Raw genomic sequence first — 24,368 nt, forward strand, 5'->3', positions numbered from 1 at the left:
TGAAACTAACCTTTACAATGTCATCGTAAACGAGAAAATATTTGAGAATATTCACCAAAAATTATCCAGTTCAGAATTTGTTTTGAAAAGCAATAAGTGGAGATGGATAAAATTTTTTATAATAACCATTCGTTAACCTAAGCACGCCTAGTATGTTGATGATTAACCAGGTTATTTCATGATTTTAACTAATAAATATAACAGATAAAATAACTCTTAGATATTAGATAACTAAATGTTTATATTTGTATACAAAGAATTAGGATTCGTTCCTAAAGGATAATAATGAAAAGGAAAGAATCAAATATACAACTTTATTTAACAGTACTATAGACTACATGTGACTGACATATCAACATTCATAAATGTGACGTAATATTATATCGTTTGACGAAACATTATTATTTCAATTATAACTCGTTTCCTCTGGTGTAGTAAAATAAGTTCAGGGTCCTGTAAGGAAGCATATAAAAACGTTTAATATGAATTTTTAAAATATATTTCATATTTAATATTTAAAAAAAGTAATCTCATGTTCAAAGTTATATTCCAGTCTCCTTTAGAATGTATATAGTATTGACCACACATATTTGTCACAAGTATTTGAAACTTATTCAAAATCAATATTGTCTTATTTTGTTTTACCATCATGACAAGAAAGGCGTGCCATACACTAATGTATTGGTTTGTCTAAATTTTATTATAGCAATAATATATTGCTAAATTTCTTCAGAAGTAATTAGACACTTACGTGTTCCTATAATTACATGAATATTTAGTTATATACAACATGCTGTACCGAAAGAAGTAACTTCATAAAATAAGAAAACAGTACATACGAACTTGATAATACATTGACATATTATTATTTAAACAAAAACCTTCCGTTTCCCTGTAAATGAATGAGGACTTATTTATACAAATCATTGAAAACTATATCACATTCTGCGACTCATCTTTTGCGTTTGCGTTTGGAAAAGGTAAGTCCACGGTATAATCCACTATTTACTTATTTTCTATAAAATGCATATAGTAAAAAATATTCGCAATAAATGCAGCTTCGTTTTCTGATCTGAAATATTCAACTGGAATTCTACAGTAATACTACGAGTAATTAAATTCGATTATCCAAAATACTCTCAATAATAAATAACGGCATTATGCAAATCCTTCGTATTTTTTTCACTATTTCACAATTAGAAAAACATATTTACAACTGTATGTCCCGGAAATATATGATATGATCGGAGAATATGTCGTTAACTTTATTCCAAATCCCCACCAGTGTTATTTTTTGGAAGATGGCATCAAATCGTATGATATGGCGTGTTTCAAGCAACATGTCGCCGGACCTTGTGTTTATATGGACCACGAACCTTATGTTATTAGTGGGTTATATGCAAACAATACCCTTTCCACCAGTACTATGATTATGCTTTAGTGTAGTAAGTAGCTTGAGCATTCTCTAATACATGTGTTTCCTGGCAACCACGTGGTGCATGTGGCATGATAATGCACAAATTCATAGAGATTGAACTTCTATGGCGTAGCATAAGGGTTTCCAGAAGAAGTTGTATACCTCCATTTAATCTTTTTCTCATTCCGAAAATGATGATAATAAAATATTTTTGATCTGTTTCGGAGAAATGTATCCAGCTTAAATCTTCGACTCTATAATCTTTACGGACTTCATTGATGAACTGAATGTAGTAAAATGCGTTATTCCACTTGGGCAATTCGTTTCCTCTATTATTTTGATAAAAAAGTGTATATGTTATATGTAAGAGACAGATTAAATATTCTAAATGACGAAGTAGCCTTTGAATATATACAGAGGTTTTAGTTATTCTAACCGGTAGTACTCTCATTAAACTAGAAATTAATATGTGGCTACATAATATAGTTGGCTTACTATTACATAGAGTACTGTATTACTTGAGAAGTAGTTATAAACTTGTTTATTCTTTCAGTTTTATATTGTAATCAGCGTACATGTAACACTAAAGAAAATGATGTAGGAGATTGAATAATATAAAGAACGTAATTAGAGCACTATTCTCCATTAGAAAAATGTACAACAGTATTTTAGACCATGTTAATTCTATTGAATACTATCGTGGAACATAAAAGTTGTGTTACGTTGACAAAAATGTTTTGAATTATTCATGTAATAAAATATAAACAGAATAGTAGCATTTCTTTTGTCTTATTTCATTTGACGTTTAGCTCCATAAATACCGCAAGTGTAAAACATCGACCAAATTAGATTATAAAAAGAGCTTCAGTAATTAGATTGACTACTTTGTAGAAAATGAAAAGATACAGTAACATAAAATAGCACTGTAAAAATTGACAATTTACTTTATGCCTTTTATAATTATGTAATTTACAACATTTGTACCTGAAAATAAAAACTCTCCTTTCAGCAAATTATTACGTTCGTGAATTATATTTTTCTTCCTCGAACATCATATCAATAAAATGTAATTAATGCAAGTAATGATTTATAAGGATTTGAACTTAAAGAAATATTTTAATCAAATGTTGGTCTTCACATTTATTTATAGTCATCTACTAGAATCGTTGTGATACTTATCTAAGATGTTCTTCCAAAGAAAAACCCAAAAATACAAATTTCAATCCCATCTTCTTTCTCATTGTTTGAAACCCCTGTGGAACTCTGGATTTTTTTATATCGCCCAATACGCTCTGCGAAGTTCTTTTTACAGCCTCTACACCACTAAAACAATTTCCTTGTAGATTTTGTTTAATTCTAGGAAAATGTCATCATGTTGGTAAGAAACTTTGGTTCACTTTCAATCTGATTTTCCTATTCCTGACTCAAATTTAAAAAAAAAAAAGATTTTGTACTGTGTGAGCAGGGGAGAAACCAACTCAGCGGCAACATGTCTCATTTGCAAAATCTCACGCTGCCACGAGCTCCAACTCACTCCTACCTGTTTAGTTTGAAACGACGATCTTCGCTGATTTTGGGGCAGATTTCTTAGATATTTTCGTCGTTTCGAAGTGATGAAGAGCACCCAGAACGAGCATGATCATCAGCACCCATCTCATCACACTTAAAGTGCCCAAACCACAAAAACATTGTGTGTGGTCCATAGTATCCTTCTTAAAAGCCTGTTGAAGCAGTTGCTAAGTTTTCGTTTCCGATTTTCCAAGTAGTTGTTCCTTTGAATCTGCCATAACAATTTCGCAGGCGGCAAACGACAATAGTTGAGAAAAACAATAATACGATCAAACGTTAACCTTCTACGCAGATGCCGCTTGGCCAACTGATCTTGGAAGGTCTCTACTATACTCAACTAGCAGGAACTTTCTACTACGCAGCGGTCTTTCAATCCGTTTTTTTTTTTTGGGTTCCTGCTCGTATATTGTCTATTGCTTTTGTGTTATCTTGATGTCTGGAATTATCTCTCAGCGTTGTCGGTGTTGTTTTGAAAGAGACCGTATATATATATATATATATATATATATATATATATATATATATATGTCTGTGTGTGTGTGTGTGTGTATGTGTGTGTGTGTAGGTATGTATATAGAGATATACGTTTTACTTACCATTAATAGCAACACTAAGAACATCAGCTACATGATTAGGAACGTCCACAAACAGTCCCGATGGGAGTGGAAGATTTGACACCACCTGTGGAATTACATAATACTATCAAACATGATAATAAAGTAAATGAATATATCTTTATTATCTAATGTTTACCGTAAATTAGTAACGTCCGCGGTGACTCGGTGGAATATTCTCACATCTGGTGCCTGGAATCCCTTGACCTTGGAAGTGGGTTTATGGTGAACAAACATCGTGCACCATGTTACCTATAAATTCTAATATTTTCTCCCAGTCTGATAATTCTAACTGTTAATCCCTAACAAAAGCAAATTTTAAGTATATGTTTCTGACAAAATCTCAGCTTTCCACTTCCATTTCTTTCCGCCTGGGTTCCTTCTTCGTATGCCTCTACTGGTCTCTGTAGATAGTATAACCATGAAAGTAAATTACGGGATTATATATTAATCTTGTGATTTTGCATATTCCATATGTCACAACTTTTATTTTACGTAATTTAGCATTCTCTCATTTTGCGTAGTTTGGTATTCAGAGTTAAATTATACACATCAATTTTACGCATATTAGTGTAACTGATCGTAGCTAGTACGAGTTTGTTACGCATGTTAGTAACTGTAGCCAAGATGTTTTATATACATAATTTCAAACTTATACGCCAGGTCTACGTGAATATATACGAATGAATTTATGAAACCAATACATGTTTATGAAACTTGATTTTCTACTTGAATAAATTACTTTATAAAGAAACTTTTCAGACTACTATAAATGATTAGAATCCTTTATATTTGTTTTCACTACCAAACCCCACGGAAAATGCAAATACATAAGTGAAATATAAAGTGGAGAAATTACATTGTGCCAAATATTTAATCAAGTAGCCAACTTTTTATTGTGTATGGTAATGTGCTAGTAATAACCAAGTGTTGAAATACGCATTTGCTAGCAAAGAATGGGTAAATAGTTTAGAGGGTTTGGCGGAAATTTTCACTTTCGTAGGGCAAGTCGATTTTTGAATCTTATTCGGTCCGAAGATACTTCAATGCGATGACGGGCCCTGGCAACACAAACGGACAGTCGGTTTAGACAGACAAGAGTACCACCTTCATTTCCTACAAACACAAGCTATTCACGTGCACAACAGCACCCATTGAAGCGATTTTGCCGTGGATCTAAAAATTCTGACGTTCAGGAAATTCATGCCAACAACACCAGGGACAGTAGATCCCTCCAGAATCATCGTTCTCAATTCTATGTATGAGTACACACCCGGTTTATAACTTGCTTCTTATAGATTTTGACACTAAAGCACATCTAAGATTACATTTCTACACAACATTAATCACATTTCATGTGCTAATGTTGAACAAATACTGCACATTAGCAATGAGTAAATTAATAAATAAAAGGATCATAATTTATGTACATAATTGAGGAATAAATAACCATATCAAATGTTTAGGAAGGAAGTAAAACGTCTGATTCTATGCCTAAAAAACCGAGGCCCCTTAGAAAGTCGCCAATGCTTTCGGTCGCTATTTGCTGTGTTCTCGGATAACTATATGTGCGATGATCTTATTCAACCGGGTAATATTATTGAAAAATGAGTACGCTTAGAAATCGTTAACGACAAAGATATTTGTTTCGTGTTTTGTCAAAAACGAACAATGTGAAATCCTGTTAATCTTCACGTATTAATTGAGGAACGTTTCCTTTGAAAAACATACTCTTATTCTTGGAGTGATATATTTCATTCCAAACTCAATTGAAACCCTCGCTTTCTGAAATTGATGCAAGAAGCATCAACTAGTTTAACTCTTGTATGCTGCCATACGACCAATACTTGGAGACCAAGTACGGATGTCATACTAAAGACATACAACATTTTTCTCCGACTTCTTTTCACTTTTGGTCACATTGCTTGGTGCCACACTTCTTTTAAAGACTACGGAACTTTACTACTTATGGAACGACATGAAATTTGAGTATCATAAGGGTTTGCTTTACATATCCAAATTACATTACCTACGGACACATTACCTTTCCAAGCATACGTCCCACGTAAATGCCGGTTAGGCTAAAGGAGAAGATATATTAAATGCAGCTTTACAATACCTCATCCAAATATCTTAATACCTTAAGAGTTGATGCTCTTACAGATGGTTCGCCTCCGTACCAGCGCTTTCCATCGACCTACTCATCACATTTTTGCCTCTGGTGCTTGGGGTCTCGGGTTCGATCCCAGCCCCCGCCAAGTGAACTTTGTGGTGGACAAACACCGTGTGCGTGGGTTTTCTCGGGGTTCTCCCGTTTCCTCCCACTTTCTTCATTCCACCATTTCATTCATTAATCATCATCACCGTCTCCTTTAGCCTAATCGGCATAACCGTGGGACGTAAAACTTAAAGATTTCATTTCATTTTCATTTCATCACATTTTGTTTACACACCAAATCTGCGCCGCAGAGATAGCCAAATGTGTCACTTATATCGCTGGAGATCGCCGACATAATATTTGTCAATTTTAGCAATGTACTTCACTCATAGCTAACATTGCACATGATTAGTCCTCACATCAGCTTTGAATCACCCCGAGAACAAGGTCTAACCATCATGTGTCCCAAATAATGTTCACCCTGTGGTTAAAACTTACCTGCATATATCATTATCATACATGATTATAATGTTGTGCATTATTCAATTTATTGCCTAATTATAAATACTTGTATACCTGCACTATTAGTATGATATCTTGTACTTAGTTATATTTTGTACTGTTTTGTTTTTCACGACTAATTTTTACTTAATATATTTTTTCTCAATTTCTTTTTGTTGTTTTATGTATGACATTTTGGAGACCTATTATACCCGTATTGGCACTATCAAAATATATTGAAGCGTTTGCTAAAGAGAGGAGGTAACCTTGTAATGTCTGTTGTTAGGTTATTTTGATTTGGAAACAAGTATGATGAAATAAACAAAAAAAATATTTTTCAAAATTCACAAATCTAATCCCTTACATTAATTAAATAATTTTAGAAAACTGTGTACACTAACCGCTACGTTTGGATTCAGAACGTCCCACAAGCAAGGAGGAAACTTTCATTAAAATGTTCTAGAATAATTTGATGTTGACAAGAGGGAAAAAAAGACTTTAATAAAATATACAGTAAGAATGGATTTAATGACAGTGTTGATCATCCGAACGGACTGCAAAATGAGAAAAAATCTTTTGACTTGGAAGAACATCCTAGTGTTCAGCTATGCGATAAATTGGAGAAAATGAAGAGACCAGTAAATTAGAAGTATACGTCAACACGAACGCAAAATAGGATTGTAGATTCTAAATCTAAACCGCCTGAAGGGGCACCTAAGTGTAATTGAGCATCGTCATACAAAGAGTTGCTAACTGATCGCATCATTGAGAAAATTGACTTGTGTTTAAATTACGTAAGGAGAGTTTACCAATGGAACATTGAGAAACCACAAGATATTGCCATATATAGAAGTTAAAACGTTGTTCGCATGAGACCAGGAACAACTAAATGCATAGAATCAGTTCCTCTGGAATGCTTAAGTTCCTTTATCACAGATGAAGTCTTGAATGATATGATCGTTCGTACCAATGAGGAAACGTTCGGCACATCATAATCTGTAAAATCAAGCTAAAGTTTAAATGAAATTACCACTAAAAAACGCTTAGCTCTTCTAATATTTTAGCAGCAATGAAGCAAAATCATTTACCAACTCAGTTGATGTTTCTTGATCCCTTTGTACATTTAGGTACAGTACAACAATGTTAAAGGCGACTTGAAACCAAAGGAGTGAAAGAAAGAGAACGTAAGTTGGCATCTGAAAGGGGAATCAGGGGTGAACCGGTTATAAATTGTAAAGAGAACTACTATAATACTGCACAATCGATGAACATCTAATCAGGTTTATAGGTAAATGCCCTTTTAAGGTTTACATTCGTAATACACCTAATGAGTATGGCATTAAAATTACCATGTCATCGGACAGTTGATCTCATTATACAATCGATACAAAAGTTCAGATTGGCAAAGGCTCTACACCTCCACGAGTACACGTTCACACTTACTATGCTAAGCAATTGAGATCCGTTCCGTTGAAGAATTCAACAGAAATCTAACACTATATAACTGGTTTACGAGTGTACATCTTGGAGAATAGATTTTATAACCAAACAATTCAACACGTGTGAAACAATAGAAACTAACAAGCCACAACTTTTCAGTTAGTTTATTGACCTGAATTACAAAATCAGAGGTAGTGGAACTTCCATGTTTTTATTTTCTGTAAAATCAGAGGTAAGATGTTTGTCTTTCAAACTAAAAAACAATTCGTCATACTCACATCTACCATGCATGGCAATCGAAACATTGGACAAGCTTCGAAGAAACAAGAAAGTATATACTTATAATGACACAAAATTTGGCACATATGGTGCTGTGGAAGTAGAAGAAGAAGATGACCTATTTGTTTCTCAAAACATGGTGAAGATATCTACGAAGATTAGGAATATCGAATATGGACAACAAGACATTTAAGAGAGCTCCGAGGAGTAGAATGGGTTTTATGCTTCATTCAAAAACAGTTAATATCTCAGTGGCAGACTCATCGAATCACTGGACGAGGAGATGGATTGCCTTTACATCCAAAAATGATCTTTAGTGTGTTCTTGGAAAACAACGAGAAAGAGATTGAAACGTAGCAAGTTGATCTACCTGGGTATTACATACCTCAATATGTCCTAACCTACTATACATTGCATACCTATACCTATATAATGCTATATAAAGGTATAGTATTTATTTTCAGCAGACACAAATTTATTACAGTACCGACTTCTTTAGAAGACACATGTGTCAAAAAATCCTATTTAAAAGCTATACAGTGACATATATTCCTGTATATGTCACATTTATTCCTTATTTTACTATAGCTGAATATTTACTATACACCAAAGATGGAATTTATTAACACAGTTTTCGTAATTTTATGTAACCCCGTTGCAGACTTATTATTCACTATTTGTAAACTTTATTTATACTAATATCACAATACCGATTAATAACACATCCTTTTTATCGTTACAGAAATCTAATCAAACATATGTACGTTATTTGTTCCTTCAACATTATAACTGCAGCGTAAAAGTATCTAACATTGTATTATGTTGCTTTCCTGAGAAATGCATACTGTTAAAATACAAATTTCTCAGTTTCATTTATACATAGCGCGTCGTTTCGGCATTTTATGGTGAGTTTTGCTATTCTTATTCCGCTACGTTTTTTCACAGTCTATACAAATGCTATTGATATATTGTGGTGTAAACGTAATTTTCCCCCAACTTGTGTAATTTAATAAAATCTAATATCTCACATCTCAGAATAAAAGCAGTCATCGTTAAAGTTATTTTATTCAATTATAGCTTGAGAGAAAAATCTCTCAATTTTATGATGTTGTCCCTTTCCAATATCAATTAGTAGAGTCCGGATTTTTATGAAATATCACACCCTAAATATGAACATAAATATGGAAAGAATCGCTTAGAAATGTAAGAAATATGTAATATTATATAAGTATATGTAATATTAACATGCGTATAAGTATGCGATATTTAAACGAATAATGGAAATAAAAAGGAAAATCTACTACACTTTATCCTGCTTAATGCAAGTCCCTCAATTAAGTGAAATGCTTGAAGATCTGAGACAGACATACGTCACTGACGTGACTGATTGCAGGATAATAAAATCAGACTCGAATGAAGGAAGGTGTGAATCGGCTAGAGAGAAACAGGAAAGCCCCGAGAAAAGCAATGCATACGACATTTTTATATCAGAAATGTCATATGGTGTGGTGTGGTCACGTTTCAAAACTAGAACACTAAATGCGCATACGTCACCATGGACCAATCTTGAAATAAATTATACGCAATATACAAATTTAAATATTAAAAGCAACTTAAGACGGAATGTATTGTTTTATATATATTTATTTCATACAGGGAAAAGTAGTCTTATATATTTTAAACAATACCAGCTGAACTATGATTGAAAAATATTTTCATTAATGAACATTTGTAATTTTAAATAAAGTACTTACAAAAGACATGCCTGCAGTTCAACTGTGTGTTGTTGCACAATGGGTTACAAGGCACATTTCTAAATGACCAGGAGTAAAATTTTGTTGGCGATCGGAGAAAATATTCCTGTATGCAGAGAATGATCTCTCCACATCACATGAGATAACAGGAGCGTATTTCAACAGGAACGTAGTTGGGCAAAATGTCTTCAGGGGGTTCTTGTTTCACCACTGAGAATCTCACACACTGAAAATAGGCTGTCGTAACAATGGTTTCTTTCCACCACCGCATTTAGTTTCTTTCGAACTTTTTCTCCTACATCTCCACACACACCTTGCACCAGTCTCTTTGCATCCTCTATGATTTCCATGGATTCCGGAAGATTCCGCCCAACAGTCTCTAGCTTTTTATTCCTTGTAGATAGCCTATCAAGGTTGCTACCTTTGTATGTGATATCACACGCTACTTTTGAGTCATTAAACAATGTCAACTGACATAGCATACTACGATGGAAATGAATGAACAACAGGCTTAATTTTTGAAAATGTTCATTATAGAAATGCGCCTGTATCCAAGTGCACCATCGCCTTCTCACAGGATCCGGAAGAAGTGGCACGTCTGGCGGTTGATCTCTGTAACTTGAACACGTTGTGGCACCTTAACAAAGAATTTCTTCGCGGAATAAACTAGTTGATTTTCTTCGCAAATGTTATATCTCACCTCTTCAGTAACACGCTGAAGTGCATGGGCCATACAGGTGAAATGTATTAAGCGAGGGTAAAAAACTCTAAGTGCTCTAGTCGCTTTTAACGAGTACGCTACACTGTCTGTATAGAGAATAAGGACTTTTCTTCCTGAACTTCTCCCGGTTACAACACTTTAAGACCATCGTTTACAAAGCGAGCAATCGTGGAATGATTCATGCGTTCTAGCAATTTACTCGGAATAAGATAGGATTTAGATGGAGTATCTTCATTTAACTAAATTTGCTACATAGCGTCCCAAAACGTCTGTGTTTCGTCCACAGAAATTCAAATATAATAACTACCTATTTTGCCTTATGCTATCTATAGCTTCCCTATAACAAACTTCGAGATAACACTTTCGGACAGTGGATTCGTCAGGGATTCGACGCCCACAGTACTCCTCCAGAAAAGCATGGACCTTTGTTCCAAGGAATGTTTGATGCTATCATTGCTTGGCATAAGTCTTTAAAAAACTCACTTTCTGAAGTAGTTTGATGAATTTGTGTCAAGATTACTTTTTTGCACTTCGCAATCTTTTTTCTTTCTTGCATGGAGTGAACTTAGTATATGTTGTTCTAACACATATTGCATTGACCATCCAATGTTTTTATCACAATTTTGGCACAACAAAATTTTACCGTCCGTAGAAAATGCATCATTGATAGTTACACACGACCGCAATTTCGCGGTTAAAATTGAGGCAACCGTAGCCATTTCTAAATTCGATATTCAATACAGAACACGTGCGTATTTCAACTGCAATACTAGAGTGCTGTCCTCCTGTCAATCAGTTGAACAAACGAAGTTCTTTGAAAGCTCAGGTTACTTGCTATGATATTGCCAATGTCGTCAATTTCTTGGAACGAACTCTTGCACTAAATTCCTGGAAGTACACTAGCATAAGTTTTAACTTGTATTGCAGGATTTTCTTTGATCTGTTTTCCTATCCGACCTCCGATAGCAATCAAATAATTTTATTTTAGGAATATCCTGGCCAGTCGTCTATGAGGCACATGATGTGTCTTCCTCTAGAATTGAGAATAAAGGGCGCTGCTAATGTATCCCAGAGGGAGGATCTTTACGTGTTTCTTCTTATATTTCTTTATATAGACGTAAATTCTGCGAAACATGGTTTAACAAATAAAAATAGGGACAGAAGTTTCTCTTTCGGTAAAGAAACCAAAAGAGAGACATGACAAACTTCAATCTAGATGCAAGCCTTGCACAGTTGGAGTGTTTGTTGTTTTTTAATTTTATATTTAAATTTAAGTAAACGCAAAATTTTGAAACAGTTTTATGTAAAAACAATATGCAGAAACCATAGAAATATGAATATTTGTCAAAATATGTAGAAATATGCAATATGAAACTTGAGTTGAAGCACTTTGCAGATGTGAATCACAAACATTTGCCCTAAAATTTTGATTAATTAGCTTAGTTTTACAATTTATTTATCCTAATTTAAAAATAGTTTTGGACAATATAATATGACAACGACAATTATTCTTCTTAGCTGTTTTTTTTTTTTTTTTTTTTTTTTTGCGACGAACATTCGTTCGTTACATGTCAATTTGATTATCAGTAATCTCTTCTACTCTACTGTGCGTTACCTTTATCCTGCCAAACCTCAGCTTCATGATTACATTATTCTTTTTCTTTAAAGTAATACATTTTTTTGTCAATTTTAAAATAATCCCGTCCTCATCCCATGATTTCATCTAATTAAAAATTGATTATAGTAAAAAGATGTCTAGCGATTCTCTACTCTTCATATTACATTTAATTCTTTCATCACTACTTTCTTTTCGGGACAATATTACATATAAACTTCAATATTTAATATTAAATTGACTAATTTACATGCATTACGAGAGAAATCATGTTTCACCAACTATCCAACACCCGCAAAGAAGATTTACGCTGGACATTAATTCTAGGACCACACGATTATGGAACCTGGAGACGACCACTGTACTCTCTCTCCGAGGCACCAGCAACTGTGGCTACTGCAAGACAGTTATAACTACGGCAGATTTTAGTACATGCCAAACCACGAAAATTTATTCCACAACACTCAACTTATTTTTTTTTTCTGTTTGCCTAACTACCTTAGGTATTTCATGAGCATTAGTGGCAGTTTAATATTATTTCGAAAACACTTAGTTGAAAAATTTCTTCGACGTGGTCTTCATGTTTGCTTTAGATCTTGTGTCGTTTAAAAGCTAATGTTGTGCTTGTGTTTTCTTGCTCAAACAACAGCAAAAACATAGGCTATATGTACGCACTTCACGCTATTTTCTCTCTTATTGACAACGGTGGAATGTCAGTATCAAAAGTTTGTTCATTCATCAATTCTGAAACCCTTTAATGTGCATTACAATATAGTACTTAGAAAGTACATATGTGTCTAATATTTGTTAGTGATATGCTAATTTACGAAAAACATTAAAACAAATTATGCTTACTTGGCTTAAATATCACACTACACAAGGACCAGTATAATATAAGACACTTTGTTTTGTCTGCTAAAGTGCCATTATTTTTTTAATTCTTAGAAACCTGCTGTCATTTACGGGAAAACTGTACCATTACTGTCGTATTGTGAAACAAAATATTCCATTTGAAACTCAAATTCACATTCACTATTTTGTCATAATGATATTCATATAAATTTTCGTAGCAGAAATAATATTGGAAAGACCACGTCCATTACGTCTCCCTACCATATCCACCGAATACACTTGAAATGTTGGTTACCTATTAACAACATGTTAACTCAGAACTGTTTTGTTTCTGTACAATTATAATAAGACTTACATTACATATCCAAAATTAACCTGGGTGTATCGTATTTATACTCCATGATTATGTTCTAAATGGCATTAGTGCTGTGTGTGCAGTAAGTATACAGTTTAAAAAATACGTTGTTTCCTACTCTGCTGCATTCAGAGCTAACGTACTGGTGATGTAGAAAAAGAGAGAAGTTTGTTATTAGAATATTTCGATACACAATTTCCAATGGCCTACTTCATATATAGTACAAAGATGGCAAAGTATTGTTTATATATGTGCAGCCAAGCGAAATTTGGCCTTTGACCATTCTTTCTTTCTGGACTCCGGTAGTTGAAAATACGGAAGTCAATACGTGCGCCAGAAGAAAGGTTTCATGATATATTAGTGTTTCGTTTTCACGAATGGATGGAATGTATTTAACATTCCTTTTATAAGGTAGACATATACTTGCCTACGTAAATGTGCATAAAATTATTTGGTTTCCTCACAGAAGTAAATAACGAGCATTGAATATTCACATATTTTGAACAGTGCAGATATCAATTATGACAATTATAAAACCAAAACTGCTGGGTTTAATGAAATGTTTTGTACCGATCCCTTAATCCGAAATAGCTCTGAAAACTTAGGAAGGAAATTTTAAGTTTCACCATTTCCCAACCATAGTTCAGTTATACAAGTAACAGTATCAAAGTAATTTTCAACTATGGTTTTGTCCAATTTGTTCAAGTATTCTTGTTTGTGTAATCACATATTGCAATCTTCTTCATTAGAACCATTTAATATTTTATTGGAGAATTGGTTAAATTAATTTCCAAGTTTTGTATCTTATTTTGGTAAAATAGTTTATCTTTACTATATGTCTGTTTGATAGCATTGACAGTAGACGAGAATTTTTCTATTTTAAAGATTTTGTTTCTAAAGTGTTGCTTTATGAAATTAGAGAAACAAAAGTATTGAAATACCTGTGTCAGTAACCGTGCCTCCTGATATGTAAAGAAAACAAATATTTTCAGTAGAAGCATCACCTACTAAATACAATACTATTACCTACACATTCGGTATTTAAGCACCCACATTGAGTTATACATATCCTTTACAAACGTCACTATACAATTTAACTCTGAAGAATATAAATACAATAGTATAATACAGAGACACACAAATTTTACTTACATAATTTGCCAATCGAGCCATCCTCCTCTTAATCAGTCCGAAGAGCGTCGATTGAACTCTGCACGTTCTTTCGTTCAAACCCTATAAAATGTATTGGAATCTTAGATATTAGTTTGAATGGGTACGTTCATTAGATTTGTATTTCTAATGAATGTAACACTTCTATATTTCGTTACACGTTACATTGTTTTACATTGCACGCTACATTTTTTTGGAACTAAATAATATGAAGAGCAAAAGTAATTCATACAACAAGCGAGATTGTATGTTGTAAAGAAGGAAGAGATGTTTGGTGAGAAGTAACTAGCATAATTTTTCGAAACGCGTTACATGAGAGCGAAGACATTCTGAGTGGACAGTTGGAGCGCTCTTGGGATGAATTTTTGTCCTTAAGCAAAACATTAATTAGACCTAAAAAAAAGTAAATGTTAGAAGTTGCTAATTTAATATCAATGAATAAACGTGAATAAATTCAAAATGTTTTAGTGAAGAAAAGAAAGATATTGTTACTGTCATTCTAGTTAATTAATTAGAGAAAATGACATTTGCTAATAACTTTGGGAATAGTGATTGAGAAGTAATTCGTCGGTGTAAATAACGCAGATAATACCTTAAAATTAATATCTTATTTTTCAAAACATGTGTTGATTAAATTTTGATTATTTCAAAAATAGTAACTAGTACCGTAAGCGTTTGTGATTAATTTGTTGAGGCCGTCAACGTTTATTTGTTATTACCTTTCTAATTCAGTTTTGTGATCAGATTTATGACAGGAAGTTAGAAAATATGTCTAAGTTAATCAACAGATGAATTACGTAGTATGATAATTGAGATAGTAAAGAGTTAGACGTCCTGTTATAATCATTTATTTTAGTATCAATTGCAGATGAATACTACAGTAATATCAGATTAAATAATTTGCTTAAATAGTAGCATATTTAGAGGGTGAAATTATCTAAAAAATGTGAGAGAGATCTTGCTTGTTCATAACATTAGAAAGCTAATTATTCATTAATGAATAAAAGTAAAAAAAATGTTAAACTTTAATGGAATATGAAATAGCGTTGACTTTAATGACGGTTTTCAATACAGTTTCCGTGTAAACATTGACTTTAATTCATTTATATCAAACGCGTTAAGTAATATATAAGCAAAATAAGTGTTAGAAGTAGAAGACTCGGGATTTTCAGATTGCTCAGTCGATCAGTGGAGAACATCGGGTGCAATTCTTCAAGCGAAGTTGTATGCATTACATGTTGAAGATGTATATTAATAAAGAGAGTTCCTTTTGTAGAATTTTGAATGGTAACATATACTATGGAACTTGGGAAAATAAAATGAAACAAGCAAGTTGAAATTTTTAGATTGCCAATTTTTGGGAGAGTTGTTCATAACACATTTTGTAAATTGAAGATGCTGATATAATACAGTATTGAAATAAAAACCATACTTTCGACCAACGAATTATTTTCTCTAATTAAACTTTACAGTACAAATCTATTATCAATTATTTTATGTAAAGAAACAAATTAGGGTTGAATAGTTTCGGTATCAAAATCTATTAAGAAAATTTTCTTTGAACTTGTTTCTTTGAAAATATTTCTACTCAATCTGTCACTTTTACTTGTTTAATGACATACGTTTAATAGTAAATGTCATCCTTAGCTCATGCGATCTCAAATTAAGTATTATTCCACTAAATATTCCATTTTGGAGATTTGATAATAAATTAGTTGATACAAAGCAATTGTCGCAATATACCTACGTAATGTTGCTGAGATTAAAGTCCAGTTTACTTCATGATTATTTACGCAAAGTTAAACAAAAGGAGATGTATTCTAAGTATTTGAAGCACAATTTTCGAATTTAAATAATATTTTTCTTTGATTATGTGATTGTACTGATACTCAAACAATAAATAAAATTCCAAATATGGGTTGCAAGTTGCTGATTTGAATTATAATTATCTATACTGACATTTAAGCAAAGTTGGTGAGTGCATTCCCTACATCAACTAATACAGATAATTGTGAAAATTGATGAAGTTTCCTTAATCCGGGGACAAGTGGAATTTTATAAAGGTGAAAATTTTTTTCGAACAATAGGATAGTAAACGATTTAAGAAATTTCATTAGAAGCTTGGAAATATCCAGAATTGTAATGTAGTATCCTAGTAGAGTAATGAATGTAAGTGAGGAAGGACAGTTATACATAAAAGAAAATGCTGAGAAAAATCAATGTTCTAAGTAACATTTAAGGATAAAAGCACACTAATAGTGGACTGTAAAAAAACTTCCAGATGCCTTATCCTATTAGTGGAGATTTGTTTCAATTGTTCAATTTCCTATATATAGTTATAGTTATTATACATCTAAAACCTTACTGGTATAAGTTGTATTGATAGTTTATAGTACTGAAACCAAAGCAAAATTTTAAAATTTTATTTTAATTTTAAATTAAGTGCATTTAAAGTGTTGGGATAGTAATGTTGGTAAGATTTCGTAGTAATACATTTCGTTATTTGAATGTTTAGATTGAATATTGAAATAATCCCCAAAGCAATATTCAAGAATTTGTATCTACATTTTCGTATTGCAGTTTAAGACTTTAAATTTAATGTGCTGATTATACTAAAATGTTAAGAAGTAATAGAGTATCCATTACAACACTACATAAATGAGATTCTGTTTGTTCGTACATGTTGACACTTCGCACATGCACAATTAATTTATGCTGTTGGGTTACATTATTTTGAAATTTAAGAAAGTCGTGAACAAAACCAACATTTGTTCACTAAAGCTTTTAAGAAAAAAAACAACGTTCTTTTAATAAGCATTGTTTGAGGATATAACCACGTGAAACAGGAGAGGTACATACAGGCATTAAGTTACTTGTAAAGAAATATTATGGTGCATGTAGCAATATCGAAATGTTTTTAAATTTGATTGGCGATTGTGAATTAGAAATGTAGAAAATGTCATTTGGGAAACCAAACATAGCTTTTCATTTGATTGATACTTAAAATATTTATCTCATATTATAATATTGAACGTTGAACAAGGATTGAATATTCGTAACGAAAATTTGTACGGATTTAGATAGAGGTACACCCAGAGCTATTGCATTGTTGAACATCCCTTTAAGTGCAATCACCACGGTATTCAATAGGAACTCTCTAGAAATAAATATATTGGTAAAAGGTAATGAGTGAATGTCTCACTTGAAGTTGGAGAGTTTACGTCTTGGCGAAATATCAATTCATCAATTGTGTTCTGATATAATTTGAGCACTGTTTATTAGGAAAAATATCGAAAATAATACCACTACATATTATATTTGAATTTAATATTGCTTGAGATCAGACAAAAAAGTATATTTCTATTCACCTAAACTATTTACCAGTGAGGTTCCATTTAAGAAAATCTGAGCATCCTACCCTATTTGTACCTCACCATTAAACAATGTATTGAAAAAACACCGTTTCCCTCCTTCGCATTGTGCTTTATTTAATCACAGAATAATTCTTGAAGCTCATGTTTATTATCTACATATGTCAGAAAATGTGTGAATTATTAGTGTTACTCAATGATTTATTAATAAAGAATGTATTAAGTCTGAATCTTATAAAAAGTTATCGGACTGAATTGTTCTAAACAATTTTATGCTTTGTTCCTAGTGGAAAAAACAGTGTACTCCAATAAAAATAATGCTACTTACAAGTCTATACACAGCAAGGTCATTTACGAGACTCGAGAATTCTTGTAAAACAGCTGCATCATTGCTCTATAAAACGAAAGAGATAAATACTCTAGCGAATTATCGAGTGGTGTGCTACTGTTTATACATTCAATTCCTCTTAACAATACGTACTTAAAATAGAATAACTTTCAAAATATATCCGTGCAATTAATATTAGTCCATAATATATAACTCTACCTTAACTTGCTCATTAAAATAAGTGTTTTGCTTAACACTAGAAGTACCGGCGGGTTTATATAACGAGAAGTACTAATCAATCAAAATGACTGATTTTTTATATTTGCCTTCTGATGTAAATGGTATTGACGTAAAGCACTTACATAAATGTAACTACATAAATTGTTCTTCTAAGTTAAATAACAAAGCATTTCCTTTTCCCACTATGTTTAGAATATCCATATGTAAATATGTTAATATTTAATTACTTTTTTATTCATGATACAAGTAGCATTAACAATGGATAATACTTCTAAGTGCTATATATCGTACATTCAACTTTCTGCAGTGCAATGATATTTCTATGTATCAATTACGGCTACTTAGTATGGTATGCTGTGTACTTACTTTTCAAAATTACAATACAGTGTGTAATGAGGTAGTATGGTATCTTACAGTCTACCTATACTTTTTACAAATTACTAGTTTTCGAAATTTCTTTTTATATTTACCACGTGCGGTTTCTTTCTTTTCAAATGAATTTAACAACTTTTGTGTTTACACATAGCAATCTCTTGGTTAGTATTAGATATTTGGTTGTCGCGAGTCTCACCAGGTGTGAATTGTACTGTCGATCACTTTACCAAATCTTTGGTTTTCATATGCATGGAATTATCTACAAGTTTCTAATAAAATTTGCACCTGTTCTGGAAATGACAACATGAAAATTAAAAAAAGATAAAAACATGGTTCTGTAGTATTGGAAACATCAATCAACTGCACTGGTGTCCAAAACTTAAGGACACAAGTACATTTCGTATTGTATGTCACTACATAGTGGTTTAAGTTGAAGAAACCTATTAATTATACTTAGTAAGTGGTCCTTTCGTATAATACAGGAAACAACAAGAAAGAAAATTGATTACTTGTGGAAGTCAAATATTTTATTTAGTGGCAATCATTTATAGAGAAGGCACTGCGAAAGACGATGTATCTCTCACTGCGGAAGAAGTGAAATGGCCCTTAGTTGGAAGTGCAAAGACCACTGCCAGAAATTTATGCTCAAAAACATACTTCCATGTTGCTTACAATCTTGAAAATGACTTGTTGTTGTATAGAGGATCTTTACTCCGCAGGTAGACTTGAATAATTTTTGATGGTGAGTTGTGCATCTGAACGTTCTACACCTCTGAAGACAGTAGTGTGAAATTGGAGTATATTCTCATAATAACTTTGACAGTTGTTTGCTGTGTTCCAAACGTGAGAGATCGGTATGATATGGCACATTGTAGCTCCCGCAGAATAACACCTGACAACCAAAATGAGTAAATTTAACGAAATTCCTGTCTTCAATATGGTAACACACTTCTCGTCAGACTGGTATATGTCCAAAATTACTTCACAGACTGAATCTGCTTACCTTGAATGTCTGGTCCTTATGTTCTTAGTGCTACTGCAGTTGATGCCGCTAAAGTGGGTGTGTTAGAATAATACATGCGAAGAAATTACACTCATCGAGACGAAGCATCACTGTGGATTGTGCAAATTGAATGTCTCTTAGATGTGTTTCTAAGTGTAATCACTGTTTGATGTTATTATGTTTTTGTTTTTTCAGAATGTAGTGGTCGATGTGTACTACAGATGATGCTGGTTTGCCACCACCTGTTTTCGTATATCATTGCGTTGTGCTATGTATATTATTCATTCTCCTACAGCAACGATGTGATATCCAGCTATTGAGCTACACCTTCACAACTTTTTTATTTTTGCGCTTTTCTTTTCATTCTTTCTCGTCTTTAGTTACTCAAATAGTTTCCGGACTTTGTAGCAAGTTGTAACACTACTACAACGCGCTTTAACAACCCTCTAATTGATACAAGCTGTCGAGTTAAGAGTTTCAAACTTTTTTCTGGTTATAGGAACACATGGCATAATACAAATGTGCCCTTAGCCTTGTTCACTGGTCTACAATTTAGCGTGTGTGTACGTAGTCCTTGGTTCAATACCTGATGGGATCGTTAAAATTAACTATACTTTTATATTTTCTTCCCTAATGGGTTACATTTAGACTAATGGGCGTAAATATGGTCATTAAACTAAAAAGAAATTTTTGATATTTTATAACAACTGATTTCGAAACAACTACTACTACTACTTTAAAAAGAGTTAGCAATTACTCCAGTTGGTTATTAAATATTTTTTATTTCTTCCTATGTGAAGGTACTATAAATTGGCCAAGTGAGTCTTGCAGTGATGTTAGTTATATTTTCTTCATTGACTATCATTATTTTTCTGATAATGAAAGCAGCTGTTTCTTCTATCACTAGAACGTTCGCAATTACATATCGAATTCTCCTATAATTCACAACTAATGTCGCACTTACTCCATATTTTTGTTTCTAATTGATTTTTATTTACCAGGACTCTTACTCTAGATAATTGTTGGCCACAGAAAAGTACAATGTAACTATTTGAAAGTACGAAACTACATTCCTGTGTATAGTACTCGATACTTAGGCTGATGAATAAATACATTATTTTGTCGTAGTGCTACGACAGAAAGTAAAATCTTTAAATATTCACAATTGAATAAAAATTTAAATTCTAGGGATTAAGTGTTCCCCTTTTTTCGATTTTGTTTAAAATATTGAATGAGAGGAGAAGAGCCAATGTATCAACTGTGTACTGTTAACAGAAAGAAGTTAAGAATACATTGAAAACGAACATTCAATGTGACTTTATGGTGTATAAACGGTGCGCACATGTTCTGATAAATACTTTTGCACTTTAGTTTCCAAGGAAAAATAATATATCTTTTATTTACGTTAATGTTTAAATTTATATTTGCTTGAAAATGAGATCATACATTAACGAGGCACATGCAATGTATATAATGTTATCATATTTTAGTTTCAAGTACAATAAATGAGAACTTACCGCTTGTTCATTGGAAAGTGCTTCATGTATTCTTGATGATACACTTTGAGTTCTTTTCATAAAAGATCTTAACTCTTCTTCTGCCTGAGCATAATTGTTCTCATATTGCTGGAAAATTAATCGGGGAAAGAAGATTAGGAAAGTACAATTTATTTGGAAATAAATTTTCTGCTCTAAAATAAGTTAAATTAAAATACTAATTGAAGGCTGGATGCAAGAACCAGGCAGGTGCATATCCTTAGCATTTTGAAATTTTCATATTTTCCAGTAGGAAAAGATCATTGTACATTGTGTGCAAGAATCATATTGATGCGATGAGTATATTATGTGTTATAATGCTAAGGAGGTACGTACAGAAGTGTTCACCGTGAAGTTAGAGCAGGAAACAGGCAACTCCGGAAAAATTGTAATAGTAGACTTATCTGAGTCTTGCATCCAACCCTTCAATACAATGTTCTCTGCACCGAAAAATATAAATTGAATTCATTTTAAGGAATTATTGTGTTTTACATGTTTTTTTAAAAATATGTACTATATGCGATCCTGGCTTTCCATCAATCCTGAGGTGCATATAGCCTTACTTATAAGTTGTCAACCTTATCTGAATGACACTATGCCTTCAAATAAGTGTGGCAGAGTAATTACTCAATCATAATTCTGTTTATTTATCAACACAATGCAATGAACTGTTACCTTCTTATTGTCGTGACACTTCCAAAAAAATATGGAGTATATATAAAAAGCAGCTACAGTGCAAAAGTATCAAGAACTGTAGTTCAGCACAATAAGATTTCAATCAAAATGTCTTTAAGGGCAGCGAAAGCAACAGGAACATATTTTACTTTACAAGGTACAATATATTGGCAATATCGTTTCAATTTCATTTCACTCGTATTCAGAGCACAAGGACACATCTGTAAAGCTGACCCACAAGCTTTAAAATTATACAACAATGTTCCGAAAAATTCCTGTCTCCCTCTCTTGTGCAGGACTGACATCGTAATCTCTTATTTGTTTTGTTAAACAATATCCATGTTTTCATTACAACATCACAAAATATCATCGCCTTCTTACCGGTTTCTTAAGACTGAAGCTTCAGTACTACAACTTCATGTGAGAAAAATTAGTTTCCTCGCCAACTTTATTACAAAGATACGGTGTTTGTGACTTGCTTCTGAACACAATTTGGCTTCTTAACATAAGTAGTACTTATACGCATTGGGAAGGCATACATTGATTATATTATTGAAGAGTGGCATTCACAAGTGACGGGCCTGCCTCTTGCTTGTGTAGGTAAACAAGATTATCCATCTCTCAAATCACACTCTTTATTTCGTTAAAGATTTTTACGAGTTTTTGTTTTGTCTTTAATCATCATCATTATGACGTGTATCTCGTTGCACGGTACTGAGTAAAATGCCTTTTTAGAGGGTGTGCTTACTAGGGTCAAATTTTTACGTATGGCGAAAGGCGATAAGCCAAACTATTTTGTCTTTACAAGTGTGATTTATCGTGTGTCCTTACCCACAATTACAAAAATTGTTATATTCTGTACAAATAGATAGTTAGCTTATTCGTAACTAGAGAGACTCTGTCCAGTTGTGATATTTCTTCCAGATTTTCCCAGGATGTAGAAATACTTTCACTATATTTTCTATTCTTTTCAACTGGTTATAGTGGCTGACGTATAAAATACATTATGCAAGCCTTGTCCTAGATGTCTTACAATCGCAGGAAAAGGTGTTCCTCGTTCCATTATTACCTGGCTTACATGTCATGTTTTGCATGAGCTTTCATTTTCGTATTAAAAGCATGATATTTCATTAACATTAATGAAAGCACCAGGAACAATAATACTGCGACAGTTTTGATCAACATGCAACCTTTTGATTATTATCTAGACACGCGCACGAGTTACTTTGCCGTAACCCAAAAGGCGTTTCATGTGTCTTCGAAATGATAGACTGGAAAAGTGGCTTTGCATTTCGAGTAGGATATCGAAAACTTCGCGGAAGGGCATAAACCAACATCCCCTAGTTCTTTGATAAGAAGGACATCAATAAAGGTCTGGACTGTTTCCAATATTGCATTAGTCCAATATATATCATTCAGCAGTACCAATGTACTATCCTCTAAATTCGTGCAACGTAAAATTTCTACAAAATATTTAATAAAATATATAAGTGAACGCCTTCTTTTCTCGACTGAGTGCGATAGCTTGGTGACTTTCCTACATCGTGGTGTGCACGAGCCTGGAAAATGTTTTAGAACAGACTTTTCATTGAATCATATTGTTTGAGATTATACCAAACATCGTTACCTATTGTTTCATCTTCTCTACCCTCACCGCTTCTACATCACAGCCGTCTTTCGCATCATCTTCCATTTCTCTAGGACACAATTTAATTAAAAGCTATCCATATTATCGGCAACAACGTTATCTCTTCTTCATGAACTCGTTACGTCATCAGTAGTTTACCATCTCTTTGTAATCGCAGCCAGTGTCAATTCAATGTCAAATAAAGAGGATTTTCGAACAGCACAAAATAGTATCAAAATCTAGCGAGGCAAAACTCTAATGCGACAATTTTCCACACGTCGTTTGCAACATTTTCTACACATCAATGTAACTTATAAGTTAAAAATATTCAAACAATTCCTGACTCACACGGGGCCATGTTACGGAAATAAACGATTGTTGTTCTCGAACAATGACAATTATGTCAGCACTAGCGCACTTACAGAAAGGTCGGTAAATGTAAATGATTCACTTTGAGGAGTCTAGGTATAAGTTAGACACAAATTGAATATTACACGGACGTTTAATTTCTTCTTTTACGCTTCGCCAATCCTTATATGTGGGTGATAAAATTGATGTATTAAATGGAATATAGGGAAACTGTTCAACAAGCATTAAACATATTAACGCTAATTAAAATATTATGATTAATATTAATTAATCTTAATTTAAAGTTTACGAAATTTCTGTGGCTCGATGTAAGATGCGATTTCCAGAAAAGAATATATAAGGCACATTTTTATGTATATTCAATCACATTCGTTCTTATTTATCCATACCATATAAGTTG

The 24,368-nt window shown here is 32.8% G+C and overlaps 1 long non-coding RNA gene across 1 annotated transcript; it reads right to left on the reverse strand.

Annotated features, from left to right (window-relative positions):
- Positions 1–334: 334 nt before the first annotated feature.
- Positions 335–14,508, reverse strand: LOC145662001 (uncharacterized). The gene is made up of 3 exons (XR_014126943.1): positions 14,428–14,508; positions 3,583–3,667; positions 335–453 (listed from the first exon to the last, which is right to left on the reverse strand). It is a non-coding gene; the product is annotated as an uncharacterized LOC145662001 (long non-coding RNA).
- Positions 14,509–24,368: the final 9,860 nt, after the last annotated feature.

Source organism: Thermobia domestica, chromosome 10 (genome assembly GCF_964235325.1).
Source record: "Thermobia domestica chromosome 10, izTheDome1.hap1.1, whole genome shotgun sequence".
NCBI classification, from domain to species: domain Eukaryota; kingdom Metazoa; phylum Arthropoda; class Insecta; order Zygentoma; family Lepismatidae; genus Thermobia; species Thermobia domestica.